The sequence below is a fragment of the Pleurodeles waltl genome, chromosome 10, assembly GCF_031143425.1.
Source record: "Pleurodeles waltl isolate 20211129_DDA chromosome 10, aPleWal1.hap1.20221129, whole genome shotgun sequence".
Classification (NCBI taxonomy): domain Eukaryota; kingdom Metazoa; phylum Chordata; class Amphibia; order Caudata; family Salamandridae; genus Pleurodeles; species Pleurodeles waltl.
In genome coordinates this window covers 134,964,881-134,979,952 of record NC_090449.1, presented here as the reverse complement: position 1 = coordinate 134,979,952, position 15,072 = coordinate 134,964,881, and the positions used below count along the sequence as shown (strand labels likewise).

At 41.9% G+C, this 15,072-nt stretch overlaps 1 protein-coding gene across 2 annotated transcripts in view; it reads left to right on the top strand.

Moving 5' to 3' along the window:
* Window positions 1-226: 226 nt before the first annotated feature.
* RADIL (Rap associating with DIL domain) overlaps window positions 227-15,072 on the top strand; it is a 427,719-nt gene continuing 412,873 nt past the window's right edge. For both annotated transcript variants that reach the window (XM_069209977.1, XM_069209976.1), the window contains exon 1: window positions 227-554. The gene's annotated coding sequence lies outside the window, so the exon portion shown is untranslated. The remainder of the gene's footprint in view (window positions 555-15,072) is intronic.

The following is a 15,072-nucleotide window of genomic DNA, read 5'->3' as shown; positions in this document are numbered from 1 at the left end:
CATTGGTGCACCTCTCTTCCCCATTTAAGTGTAAATGATAGTTCAAATTTGATATATTGCATTGGATTATTTGATCTAATACCCAGCTCGGTAAAAATATAAATTTCAGTCGCTGTCGTGTAACCCAGAATTCTGCCGTTATGAAGTTTAGGCTTCTTCTTGCGCCGCTAGGTGGCGCCAGAGGGGCGCAGGGCTCTATAAGGCAGGCTGCAGTTGATCTTTCTCTGAGGCACTCTAATGAGGAGAGACCGGGCTCGGGTTTCCGACTGCGCTCGGCGTTCCCAGCTTTCCCTCGGTTCTCTGTGGCTCCTCTGCCTCCTCTCCGAGCTCCAGGATAAGAGGCGCAGCGGGAGAGGCGGAGTGCGAGTGTGCTAGGCGCTTTGGCCAGCGGAGGAGCGGGTCGGACAGCCAGCACTGAGGAGCGGGGAGTTGTGTGCGGAGTGCAGTAAAGCCGGCGCCCCGGGCTCGCTGGAGCATGGGGATCAGTAGCAGATGAGACCTCCTGGTGCCGGGTCCCAGGCAACTCCGAGCTGTGCACGCTCTCCAGGTAACCGGTATGTATCCGCAATCAAGAGTGAATATTTTGATGTATACTCAGCACCATCTTAACTAATAAAAGAAAAACAATTCAAGTATTATTTTTCGAAATTTAACAGCATGACAGCGCTTTTATTCTACATCTCCCCGAACTTTTTTATGATTGCAGTCGCATCTACTGTATGGTGGCAGCTTTTTGAATTTTTGTGCAACGTGGAATTGTGGGCATGGTGGGTATTTCACTGTTTCAGAACCGCAGAATTATTTTCATGTGTGTAAACGTATATGAGGACTAAACGCAAAGCTCCCATACTCATGTGTGAAAGTGTACAGTAGCGCTTCAGCGTCTCATCAGGGGTAATAGGCGCTTTACAAAAACAAATTACAATTACAATTCACCACAAAATAGCACCCATACATTTTTTTTGCCATGACAGTCACAGGTTTTTAGTTCTGTATGAGGAACGAAAGATCATATTCAGGAAACGTGCACATAGACAAGTCTTTGAAAAAGCATTTTAAATTAATTGGTAAAGCAGTTTGAAGTCTTTGAAATACTTTTATTTTTGGAATTATTTCGAATGGTTTTCAGTGGCCTCTTTTCTTCTGAGAGGTGTCAACGTGTCTTTAAAAGTTGTTCGAAAGATGAAAATGCAGACAGAATTCTTTAAAAGAAGAGTTGAAGGTAAAGTGCTAATGATTAAGTAGCGGTGACGAAGTCAACAAATAACAGATGGGGAACTCTGTCAAAAGTGTACAGAAGGTCTTGAAAAAGTGACCTAAGAGAAGGGCCTAAAATGGCTCCAATGGGAGCGAACACCGCACAAAACATCGCAGTTCTTGACAGTAAAGCGTGGAAGAAGCACGAGAGGTACAGTGCAAATAAAATGCTAAGAATGCTAATGAGGAAAACAATTTACAGGGAGGTGGGTACTGCATTCTAGAATGCCCCTTCGTGTGCCTGAAAACCCATCATCCAGAAACCGTGGTTGGCTTAGGAAATGTGCTGTCCAAGTTAAACTGTCATTACTGTACCACCAAGTGTTTGCTCAAAACGTGAAGACAAACCAACCGTTGGTGGATGGATGTCAATTGACATTTCAGCCGTAAATATTTAAATTATATTTCATTGCAAGAGGTATATTTTGGATAGATAAATATTAAAATATTATGCAGTCTCATTTAGCATTCACTTCACAATAATAAATAAATAAAGATAGTACGTTAGAGCCGGTCAGCATTTGAGGAAAGGGTGGAGGGCAGGCAGGCCCTGTTTTGATCGAGGAGTGTTGGTTGTCTGAAGGATTGGCGGTTGCTTGGTTTTGGTAATAAAGGGACGTGTGCGCCTTCCAGAAATAGCTTCATGGAGTGGGTGGGGTTTGGTCGAGGACGAACGTTTTGGGAGAACATTTTGTGAGACGTGCCTAAGTCCAGGAGCTCCGCCTCTCCTAATTATGACAGATGTGTTGCACGCGCCCTATTGCTGTCTTCGGCAACGGAATAGAGTATATGGCTAAATTCTTCTTGAAACCGCGAGATCGCCTCGGAGATGGGAAGGGGTGTCAGACAGGGGCGCGTGCCCAGGAGGGACCGAGTGTTTCCGAGTGGCTGGGATCTGTATTGCGAGAGAGCGCGAGCCCCAGCGCCACGGCTTGTCTGGTTGCCATGGGAGACAGGAGTGTTCTGCTGACAGCACTGGACTTTCCTGCTCAGACCGCAGCAGAGCAGAGCGGCCTGCGGTGCTTCTGGGCATGGGGTCTCCAGCACCTCACTACTCCCCAGTGCTCGAATTGGCAAAGATATACTTCGGAAATCCATAAATTGGGACAGTGGTCAAGGAATGGACGAGGAAAGGGTTGGAGCTTAAAAAAAGAGTCTGCCAATGAGTTTTTTTTATTTTTTTTAATTGCTGCTGCAAACAAATTACCAATAAGGACATATGTCACAGTAAATATGTTCTAGCTTGCAAGTCATAGTTTCTAAAAAATACTTAAGAAGTAATAAGCTGTGTGCCTTTGTTGAGTTGGCTTCTAGGCGTTAGGTTCCAGATGGCTCCAAGCCAAGATGATATTTGAACAAAAGAAAGAGTTTAAAGCCCTATAAATCAGGCGTTTGGTTTAGACCCTGGTGGAAGGGAAAATAAGAAAGCCCATTTCCTTTCTGCAGGTTGCTGCTTTGGACAGAATGCAAACAACGTTCAGGTGCCGCTGAATTATCTCCCTGAGGCGGAAAATGGCACCAGGACAGATTCCGCATATTTCTCTGGGTCAGCTTGATCACATCCGGCTCAGAAATATCTGCCAGAACCAGGATCCAGCGGGATCTACCTACTTTCCAGCACTGATTCTCCCACCACCACTGAATATCACTGGAACTCCGACTTCCACTCACAGCTTTTGACTTTCACTGACTACCCAGGTGTTCACTGTCACTGTCTGACCCACATTGTGGCTAGCCCTGAACGTTTACTTCCCATTCGGACTTTAAAAGCTACCTTTTGACTCTCACATTCACCTCTGTCTACAGCACCTCTTGGCTGTCCCTTCCACCCCGTGACTTACTGTCACATAAGACATGTGCTGTCACTACACAACCTTAACTGCAATTCAGTAACTTTCATTCCCACCTCAACTCTCGCACCATTGCCCCAACCTGGCTGTCAGCCACCACCAACTTCAGCACCACACCGACTCTCACGTTTACCACCTTACTGCCACTTGACTTGGTTATCAAGCCCTCCCCTTTGGTCTCACCTCCAACCCAGACTCTCACGCCACCACTCCCTACATCAACGTCTGAGTTTCATCCCTTACCTCTGACTTTACTAGACCCCTTCCCTAAGCCCTAATACTTTCATTGCCACCAATGACACTTCCCACCATTCCTAAGTCTTCCCACCCACATGACTTTGACTTCTCACTTATTACTAAAATATTAACACTAGGATACTACTTTATATAAAGTCATCCAAATCTGGTTTCTGTTCCTCTTCTCATTGCTGCTCCAGGACAACTAAGTATCCACTTTTTTTCTTATTTTCCTTTGCTGACCTGTTTATATTTGACTTGAAATGATAGTGTGAGGAGTTTTGCGAGGAGCTCATAGTACGATCATTTTATTCATTTTTAATGTAGAGTTTTTAAATAGGCATATATTCTAGTTATGGGGATTTATTTGATTTCTGGTTGATGGCCTTCATACTTCTGGGAAATGTTTTTTTTGGGTGGGGGATTTAGTTTTATATTTATATATATATATATATATATATATATATATATATATATATATATATATATATATATATACACACACACACATACACACCTTACCGCAGTGCAGCGCTTGGCTCAGCGCTGTTCGACCTGCGTGACAGATGTTTCTCTCAGCACTCATTTTTGGCACAAGACTGGCACTTGGGCCCATATGATCTGATGCAGTTCTATCAGTTGGATCATTTGTTAAGTGCAATGATGTCAGTGCGCTGGGCACACGTGATATAGTCCTGTAGTATTTGGACACAATGTTGATTTGGGTTGTTCCCCATTTTTAATGAAAATGTGATAGTGAATGGGTGCAAGTACATTTGATGTGTCGGTTGAGAGTGACAAGGTTTTGCCCAGGCTGCTAGAGATAATTTATATAGTGGTAGAATGTGGAAGGCTTTTGGCACTAATGTTTCTATCTGGAATTGGTGGATGCTGACAAATGATCGTTAGATACTGCATATGAGGAAAGGGTTCAAGATAGATTTTATGTAAGTCACTTTTCAGTTGAGAGAACCAGTTGAAATGGTTCTTACGGCGGCATTAGAACACTTATTAATAAAGGCGTAGTAATCAGATTTCAGAGGCTGAAAACATTTCTGTAAGTTCCCCTAGTATGGTGGCTAAAACGAACAAAGATTATTAACTGGTAAAACATGTTAGGGATGTGAATTAGTTTGTGGGACATTAATATTTAAAGAACAAAATGGATGGGATTCATCTCCCAGGAATATGTTATGGAATGGAGATTGGTTTGAACACTTAGAACTGAAAGATGTTTACTTCACGGTGCCACTGGCCGAATGAAGTGAACAGTTTCTGCAGTTCAGATTAGAAGTTTTTTTTATCAGTTTGCAAGTGTTCCTTTTGGCCTGCTTCAGCAGCATGCTGATTTACGAAGGTGTTAATACCTGTGCACCTTTTTTTTCCTAGAGAGGGGTAGGGTTGATCATGTAGCTAGACAATATCCTGCTAATGCTTTAGGATTATCTGGAATTGTAGGATTTATTGAAGATGATAAATGAATCGTTGGTATGTTTGTGTGTCTTGATAAAAGCCAAAAAAGTCAATTGTAACCAAGCAAGAAGTTGTAATTTGAGGACATTTTATGTTGAGAACCCGGAGGGCAAAAGGTAAGGATGATCAAATCAGAGATTTGAAGATTTTTGAGCCAGAATGCTTTATATCTAAGAATTTTGGCTTGTGTGATACGTCTACTGCCATCTCCCATACCTGCAGTATTTCCAAGTCCTTTGCACTAGAGGCCCTTCAGTGCTTAAAAGCAGACCATGTGTGGAAAGAGGGGTGATGTTGAGATTTGATAAGTTTCACAGAGGATGTCAGGAAGCAGCGGATTCTGTTGTTGACGATTCTAGAGGCCTGGAATTCAGTCTTTTTCTGGAGTAAGCTGAAGTATGTTTTGGAATCGGATTCAAGTCTATATGGTTGGGGAAGCCAGGATGGATCCAGTGGAGGCTGGTGGGAGATATTGTACGAAAGAGAAAGGTTGGCATACGCATTGCTTGGAGAGGCAGGCATTTTTTTTCCCTAAGAGCTATGCAAAAAAGATTCACAACTGTCCAGTTCTTTTGAGGATGGGCAGTGTGTATGAATTGGCTGAGAGGAACCAGGTCGATGGTAGTTCAGAATTTTTGAAAGAGTTATGTCACTTTTTTGTCTGGAGTACAGCATTTCTGTCGGAGCAGAATATTCCCTAGTTCAAGAGAATAAGGTTGCCAACTGAAAATTATACTTCACAGTAGTATGTTTCAAGTAACAACGCTCCACATTATGTTTCTACAGGGACTCATATCAGTAAAAAAGGGCCTTTGCAGAATTTCATTTAAATATCTGACCATGCAAGGCTGGAAATATTAGAAAGCCAATCATCCAATGTATGTAACTTGGTTTTGATATTCATTTCCAGGAGCTAGTTGCTGAATCGTGGGCAATTATTTGTGTATGAGACCTAGTACATGTTCCACCTGCTATCAATACGCAACTTCTACCTCTTTAGAGCTGCGTGCTATGTCCTTCCACCCCATCCATACCTTCACATCCTTAAAATGCCATTGAGAACTTATTTCCTGCAAAGGGTTTTATCATCCTGTTTTTAACCTTGCACACTGGGATCTCTATCAGAATTTGAGATACAAAAAGAAACGGAGGAGGGAAAAATGCTGTGAATGGCTCAGAGACTTTTAAAAAAGCCTTTAGATAACCTCTTTCTGAGATGCCTACTGTTGGTATTGCATTCGCAGGAGGGTGCAGAAATGTGGCCACTACTGGAAGTGCAGAATGATCCGACAGTCTTGATGTAGGCTGCATCACCTGAATAGGATGTGTAATACTAGTGTACCTTTGTTGGATACGGGCTGGCCAGCAGCACCAGGTTCTGGCCTTGTTCAGATTCTTTCTTACCCTCACAGTTACTATTGTGTTATCCACACTGGTACTAAGCGCCACTTTGAGAAATTAGGACAAATTATCAGAATTGTGTGATGGAGACACTGTGACTTGTTTGGGAAAGGGTAAAAAAAGGCAGATGTGCCATCCGTCTCCCTCTTTGTTTCCCCTTCTCATTCACCATGTGAGGGGAAGAAGAAGTTCTAGATAGATAAGCCTCTTTTGATTCTGCCACCAGGAACCCCCTTAGGATAGACCTGATTCTGACAGAAAAGGCTCTGGTAGACCACCCAGTGCCGAGTGGCCCCTCTGCAGCTATTTACACTGGTATTCTTTCCTTATGGGAACATCATGTAAAAACATGGTGGTTGCAGGAGCCAAATGAAAGACTGCCTTCAACACATGATACACGCCCTTCAAGTACTTGGTTATGCTGTTTGCAATATGCAACATCTAGTGAACAATATAGTCAAATATATTTTGGACAATGTGTCCTTATTTATTTGGATGGCATTGTAATTCATTCTCAGAATCTGCAGGTCAATTGATTGCAGGTCAATTGATGGTCGGACCAAGGATATTAATCTTTCCCTTTTTAATTTCTCAGATGTTACGTGATGAAATTACCTACCAAGATCAATGGGTTTTATGACTACCCGTAGCTAAACCTGCTTATAATAGCTCTCTGCTCTCCTATTTAGGCCATTGCCCTTTCATTTACTCCTGGGATTTCCATCCATAATGTTTTCCTGAAGTCATAAAAGGTTACCTTAGAACCATTGGTAGCACATTTACTCATTAACATTGCATTGATACAGGCCACCACTTACTACATTTAAAACAAGCCAGAGCTGAACATAAACCAGACTTCTCCAACAAGTAGCTTGCGAGCTACTAGTAGCTCTCCGGGTACCTGTAAGTAGCTCTCTTTCATGCAGCCCAGCCTATTATATTAGAAGCTTTTGCTTGGTTTAATTAATATTTATATACACAATGTAAAAAATGTGTGTACTTTCAGAATGCATAAGCTGATGTCTAAAGAAAAGTGGTTGAAGTTCCAAAATATGTTTAAAGCTGAGATATGAATGATGATTTGTGCTGCCCTGGGGACATTTATTACTAATATTACAAATATTACTAGCTGGGTGCCATAGGCATTGTAACTATGCATCTATTGCTGTTATGATGTTACCCATGTTGGGATATTCCAAATTGATAAAAGTGTTTATTTTTTTATTTTGTTTACATTAATGCTGATGGAGCGCGGTCATCACTACTGGTAACCTTGCACAGAGTGACTACTAATATTATCTTGTCTGGTGTTCTCACTACTGAAACAGTGATGATATTTATTAGTAGCTCAGGGTGATTTGTGTTGAACATTAAATAGTTCTTATTGCAGAACTGTTTGAAAACCCCTGCTATAGAGGATGTGCTGATTGTCATTATAAAAAAACGCCCAGTTACAAAAAAAGAGGTTAGGGATTGGCTATGCACTGGTTTTCTGACTCTGTCCAGCTTTAAATCCAAGCTTGTGCCTACATTTGTAGTGGTACTAAGTGCTTTGGCATTACAGTTAGTGTCAAACTTGCCATATGGAAACCAAGTAACTCCATTCCTCCAGTCATCAAGGATAGGCCTCTGGAATCTGAGGTGGAGACTGTGATGGACTCCAGAAGAGTTAAGGGTCAACTGCAATGCTTAGTAGCTGGGAAGGGTTATTGTGGTTCAGCAGAATGATCCATAAAATCCCCTACACTTGCTCATGCCCCTTGGTTAGTGACTTCTTTCCACAAAAATTTACCCTACAAACCAGCTCCTACAGGAAGAGACCTGGGGTTGGAGGCATACTGTAAGGAATAAGAGAGCTATGCGGACTCAGGGATTTACTTATGGGACTGGTTGCCCTAAAATATGGTTGAGAAAGCTAGGAATGTTATGGAGGACTGGTCTGTGGCAGCTGGAACATTAGGATCATCACTTGTGTAGGTCAAGAGGAGGGACATTCAGATTATGACTCGTAGCAGGTCTTTATTAGCAGTTCTTTTGTAACCTGCCTCTGCCCCTTTAACTCTGATGGAACCTGTAGACGTCCGGGGGCATCCTGTGGAACTATGGGTGTCCTGGGCAACTACTGAATCAGTTGGATTATGGCTGATTCAGAGGTGGCTCTGTTATCTGTTGTGGATGCCATTAAAGAGAGCCTATACAATTCACCACATGTTGGTGGCTTCTCTTAACACTGGCACATCCACCAACAAACCCTGCGTGAACAGGATCCGAATTTTGACAAGATTTTTTAAAGTGGAGAGGGCTTCAAAATTCAACATTTTGGAAAAATAAGGAACGGTGAGTTAATAGAGGCACTTCCTAGGCCTAATTCCTTTAATGTGGCACTTAAAACTACAGCGTTTAGCAGCGGAAATGCTGATTTTGGCCATTACCCCGTACAGAGACTGTTGGAGGTTTGAGCATTTTGACGTGAGTTGTTTAGACTTAAAGTACTGGCGAGACTGGCATGCACCTTCTCCAAAAACTACCCGTGTGCGTACTGTCCAGAATAGAACAACGACAAAGGTAAGATCCACACTGTGCAGCGCATGCACACCATCATCCTGTGTCAGTAGAAGGGCTAGAAAGCATCAGCAGGATGACTAAAACGCGACAAGTGATAAACAAAGGAACTGCATGTGCAGTATATCTGCTGCGCTGGAATTCACTAAGAGTGGGTAAAGAAGGGAGTACTTGTGCAGCGTTGACGAAGGGTGCAGTGTTACTTGTGTGGTTGCAAGAGGTTACAGGAGCAACGTGACACGCACCCCAACAGCACTCTGGGAAAATGGAGGTGCATGTGAGATACTAAGAGGCGTCAGAGGAACGAACATTGCCTATTGTATTAAACTATATAAGGATGCAATTTTGGTGCTAATATGTAAATGGTGACTCCTCCTTGCACAGCAATAAAATCCTTGCAGAAGGAAAATTGGGGTAAGTTGCAGACTTTGTCACCTCATTAAATGTTGACAGGATAACACAGCCAGCCTCTGTATCCTCTCAATAGAGGACAGAGGATCAAAGAAATGAAAAATAGAAGAAAATAGTGGATTAATTATTTTAGTTTCTTATGTTGCCTTGTTCTGTTGACTTTTAATATTGAATTGTTATATTAGTTAGTTAATTTGATTTGAGTTGCAGGTATGGCAGCCAGCATGTGTCAACTTGCTCACTTTTTGTCGGAATGTGGTGAACCCTTGTTGCTGTGGAAAAAGTGGTAATGCCTCTTTGATGCTTGCCTAATAGTGATAGGTGGGGAAAAGTTCTCTCCTAACAGGGACTTCTTCTCCAGAACCTGGGCATTGAGGGTCGCAACGCCTATGAGAGCCTCAATCCAATAACGGTCGGAAATAGTGAAGGAGAACCTAGAGATCTTTATGAAATGTCAGTGTGTATACTACAAATGCACTTTGGGCCATTCATCAATGTACTTACTGAGAGACATACATGTTTCTGGATGTTACAGTCCAAAGAGGAGAAGGTAGGAAGCTATGCAGAGGCATTGAAGTCTCTTGCCCAAACCTGTGACCTAGCTGATCTGACAGATTCTCTCACCCAAGACCAAATGGTAACAACAATCCCAAGGTACAAAAACAGTTATTAGCTAAAAATTCTTCCTTACATCGTAGAGGGCAAGGAACACACATCCAGCTGGGTTAAGGAAAGGTGTAATACCTCCACCATTGCCTCCACTCCCAGTGTTTTGGAGGTGGCGAAATGTGACAACGAATGTAAAGATTTTGCTATCTATCCAAAGGCAATACAAAAAACAGAGAAATTGGCAGAATCCAAATTGAATTTTGGAGTGATAAAGGACTCTAAATGCAAATGCTACAGGTGTGGCTGCCTGTACCACATGCCATATGCAAACTACCCAAATTGCTATGGTTGGAATGCCAATTGTAGAATTTGCAGAAAAAGGGGGCATTTCGCACAAGTTAAAAAAAATGCCAAGGTGAACTTTATTGTATTCACCTTAGTATGTGATAAAAATTGAGACAAAATATTTAGAAATTAGGTTATCACCTTATGTCCACCTGACATCAATCCTATAAACTATAGAGGGCAAAGATCTGCTGGGTTACATAATTGATCTCCTGGGTTACACAATTTTAACCATAAATACCAAAGGCAGAGAGACTATCATTAAGGTGTGTGTGGCCAAACGGGGGACAATCTTCTGGGTTTGCACCACCAGAGAGATCTAGGGATCACTTTAAATCCAAATTCACATCAGGTTATGCTAGTGTCACATGTCAGTGATGATGCAGATATCGTGGAGGAATTCCATCAAGTCCTTAAATATGAATTGAGTCTGCTGAAGCGGTTCAAGGATAAGATCATCTTGGAAGGCCAAACCAGTAGTACACAAGGTGAGAAGGGTACCAAACCTCATGCTGAAACCCCTGCAAGAACAGTTAGACAGATTATAAGGCCTAGGAGTGATAGAGGAAATAGATTCCTCTGAGTGGTTGCCCCCCATTGTTTTAGCCCGTAAGTACAACAGAAACAACAAGCTAAGAATGTGTGTAGACTTGAGAGACCTCAAATAGTGCATCTGGGTTGACCACCAATCCTTACCAAATGTTAATGAAGCTTTGGCAATCCTTGGTGGGGCAAACGTTTTCAGCGTAATGGGCCTGTCAGCTGCATACCATCCATACCAGAATCCAGGGCATTAAGTTCCACACCCCTGAGGGCATTAAGGTTCCTCAGTATGCCAGTTAGGTTGGCCTTGACGGCCACCTGCTTCCATAGGTTGATGAAGAATGTGGTTTTAACTCACTCATTTACTTCTAAGATGACATTTTGGTATATGGTAAAGACAAACCAGGTCATTATGCTGTACTCAAGGATGTACTATCCAGTTAAAGGAACGGGGGCTCACCCTCAATAGGGACAAGTACAAATTTAGGGTTGAAACCAATGTTCCCTGTAAGGCGCGTTCGCGCACCTTTCCTTCCCCCACCGCGCAGGCCCCTTTGGCAAGCGCGCACGTTGTTACACCAATCCTGTACTTTGTGGTAGTTTATATGCGTTATCACTTTCTATGCCTAAATAAGCCTTTTAGAGCGATATACGTGCTCCCCTAAGGCAGATAATGCTCATATTTGAATCTGGATTGAAGTCAATGAAAACAGCGTTTAAAGGCCGCAGGGAGTGTTTTAAACATCATTTGGCGTACTTTAGCATACAAGCGAGCAAGTGATATTTATGTTGAAAATTAATGGTTAATGAGCTAGGAAATGCTTTAGAACAGTAGAAAATGTGCTGTTATCAACTTTTCCATCATTGTCGTACTTCATAGTTGCTTATATGCATTATCACTTTCTCAGCTCAAATAAGCCTTTTAGAGCGATAGTCGTGCTCCCGTAAGGCAGATAATGCTCATATTTGAATCTGGATTGAAGTCAATGAAAACAGCGTTTAAAGGCCGCGGGGAGTGTTTTAAACATCATTTGGCGTACTTTAGCATACAAGCAAGCAAGTGATATTTATGTTGAAAATTAATGGTTAATGAGCTAGGAAATGCTTCAGAACAGTAGAAAATGTGCTGTTATCAACTTTTCCATCATTTTCGTACTTCATAGTTGTTTATATGCACTATCACTTTCTCAGCTCATATAAGCCTTTTAGAGCGATAGTCGTGCTTTCCTATTGAAGAAAATGCTCATATTTGAATCTAGATTGAAGTCAATGAAAACAGTGTTTAAAGGCCGCGGGGAGTGTTTTAAACATCATTTGGCGTACTTTAGCATACAAGCGAGCAAGTGATATTTATGTTGAAAATTAATGGTTAATGAGCTAGGAAATGCTTCAGAACAGTAGAAAATGTGCTGTTATCAACTTTTCCATCATTGTCGTACTTCATAGTTGTTTATATGCATTATCACTTTCTCAGCTCAAATAAGCCTTTTAGAGCGATAGTCGTGCTCTCCTATTGCAGAAAATGCTCATATTTGAATCTGGATTGAAGTCAATGAAAACAGCGTTTAAAGGCTGCAGGGAGTGTTTTAAACATCATTTGACGTACTTTAGCATACAAGCGAGCAAGTGATATTTATGTTGAAAATTAATGGTTAATGAGCTAGGAAATGCTTCAGAACAGTAGAAAATGTGCTGTTATCAACTTTTCCATCATTGTCGTACTTCATAGTTGTTTATATGCATTATCACTTTCTCAGCTCAAATAAGCCTTTTAGAGTGATAGTCGTGCTCTCCTATTGCAGAAAATGCTTATATTTGAATCTGGATTGAAGTCAATGAAAACAGTGTTTAAAGGCCGCAGGAGTGTTTTAAACATCATTTGGCGTACTTTAGCATACAAGCGAGCAAGTGATATTTATGTTGAAAATTAATGGTTAATGAGCTAGGAAATGCTTCAGAACAGTAGAAAATGTGCTATTATCAACTTTTCCATCATTGTCGTACTTCATAGTTGTTTATATGCATTATCACTTTCTCAGCTCAAATAAGCCTTTTAGAGCGATAGTCGTGCTCTCCTATTGCAGAAAATGCTCATATTTGAATCTGGATTGAAGTCAATGAAAACAGTGTTTAAAGTCCGCGGGGAGTGTTTTAAACATCATTTGGCGTACTTTAGCATACAAGTGAGCAAGTGATATTTATGTTGAAAATTAATGGTTAATGAGCTAGGAAATGCTTCAGAACAGTAGAAAATGTTCTGTTATCAACTTTTCCATCATTGTTGTACTTCATAGTTGTTTATATGCATTATCACTTTCTCAGCTCAAATAAGCCTTTTAGTGCGATAGTCGTGCTTTCCTATTGCAGAAAATGCTCATATTTGAATCGGGATCGAAGTCAATGAAAACAGCGTTTAAAGGCCGCAGGGAGTGTTTTAAACATCATTTGCCGTACTTTAGCATACAAGCGAGCAAGTGATATTTATGTTGGAAATGAATAGTTAATGAGCTAGGAAATGCTTCAGAACAGTAGAAAATGTGCTGTTTGATGTAACAGTTTGATTTTGGGACTGAGAATGTACAAAGACTTGTTGAGAAGTATAAGAAGGTCTTGGTCCTGGGTGATTGTGACACCCCTGGTGATGTTGTTCGGCAGTACAGAGATTATAAATATGTGGTGGCAGCGCATATAAAAAACTGATTGTTTAGGACCTTTAAAGACATGGTGAATTTCACTCTGCGGAATGCTGCACAGTATAGTGTTGTATCTCAGCTTGTTGATATCTGTGCAACTTTCCAGGCTTCAAGTGCAGACTGCGAACGAGGATTCAGCCTCATGAACTCAATCAAGTCCAAATTAAGAAACAGAGTAGAGGAGAGTCACCTAGATATGCTGATGAGGACAAAGGCTTACCTCTCAAATGGGAAAGTTGATTTAGACCGAGTTTATCAGCACTGGAAAAATGGCAAGGACCGGTGAGAAAAACAAACATGTCACACATCTAACGTTGGCACCTGACTTGTCTAAACTCTGATGCGGCTTCTCCTACAGTCCGTGTGTGGGTGGGGTAGGAACATTTCTCAGCCTGTATCTTGGCAGGGGCATCATGGCATTCATCAGCAGTGTGTTCATCAAACTGTAAATGTTAACCAATTGTACAACTGGCTGTATTTGATGTGCGGGGTCCTCTGCAGCACTCTGAGAGTTTTCATTAAAGTTTCATAATGGTTCAACCTCCTGATTTCTGTTTTCTCTAACTGGGGTGTAGGTGGCACTTAACAGGTCATGTCCTTGGGGTGTGCAACCAGGTCACAAAACTGCCTTGATGCCCTATTGCATGGAGCAATGATATCCCTTTTTTGCTTTAGTGGTATGGAGAGTTATGCGCTGCGCGTGCGTGAATGATCAGTTTCTTGGCGCACGTATCCTTGGCTGCAGCGCACAGAGACCGCACACTGCCGCACACAGTGGAAAAAAAATAGAGGGAACATTGGTTGGAACTGTCTCTTATTCAGGACATCTCATCTTGGGTGATGGTATTAGCCCCAAAGTTGAATTAGCGGATGCCATATCAGAAGTGCTTGCACCCAGTGGCAAAGACCAAGTTAGAATGTTCTTAGGTCTATCCGAATATTACTCTATGTTCATTTGCAACTTTGCCAGTGTGGTGCAATCGCTGAGGCCTTTGCTCAAGAAGTTTACATGGTCCCCTCAGTGTGTAGATGCTGTTACCAAAGTAAAGAATGAAATACCTTGCATGCCGACTCTAGGGCACATTGATGTTACTAGGAAAACAATCCTGACCACGGTTGCCAGCATGAAAGCGTTAGGTGAAGTCCTTTCACAAATGGGTGAGTGTGAGGAGAAGGTCATAGCTATTGCCTCACGTTCAGTTAAGGGGGCTGAGGAATGCTACTCAGTGATAGAGCGTGAGGCATTATCATGCATGTGGGCTGTAAACCATTTCAGATTCTTTTTGTGGGGACTGCCATTTACTGTAAAGACAGACCAAATGCCTTTGGTCCAGATATTTGTGTGTCGGCATACAGAAAACACCTCTCCCAGAATAAAAAGGTGAGTACAAGGACTTATGGAATACAATTTCAGGGTGGAGTACTTGTAGGGTAAAAGAAACGTACTAGCTGACTATCTGTCTTAGATGCCCTTAGGCAAGGAGGTTGTTTCCGTTGTGGAGCAGTCAGTATTGTGGGTCACAGACCCAGCTCTTAACAAACCAGAATGGGAAACTGGAGCGTCCCATGGCGAAACATGCAAGCAAGTGTTGGATTTTGTGATGGGAGGTAGGCAATTATCAGCAAGATACCTAAACGTTTTAAGGCGTTCTGGAATGTACTTCATGAGCTGAGTATTGTTAGTGATGAGC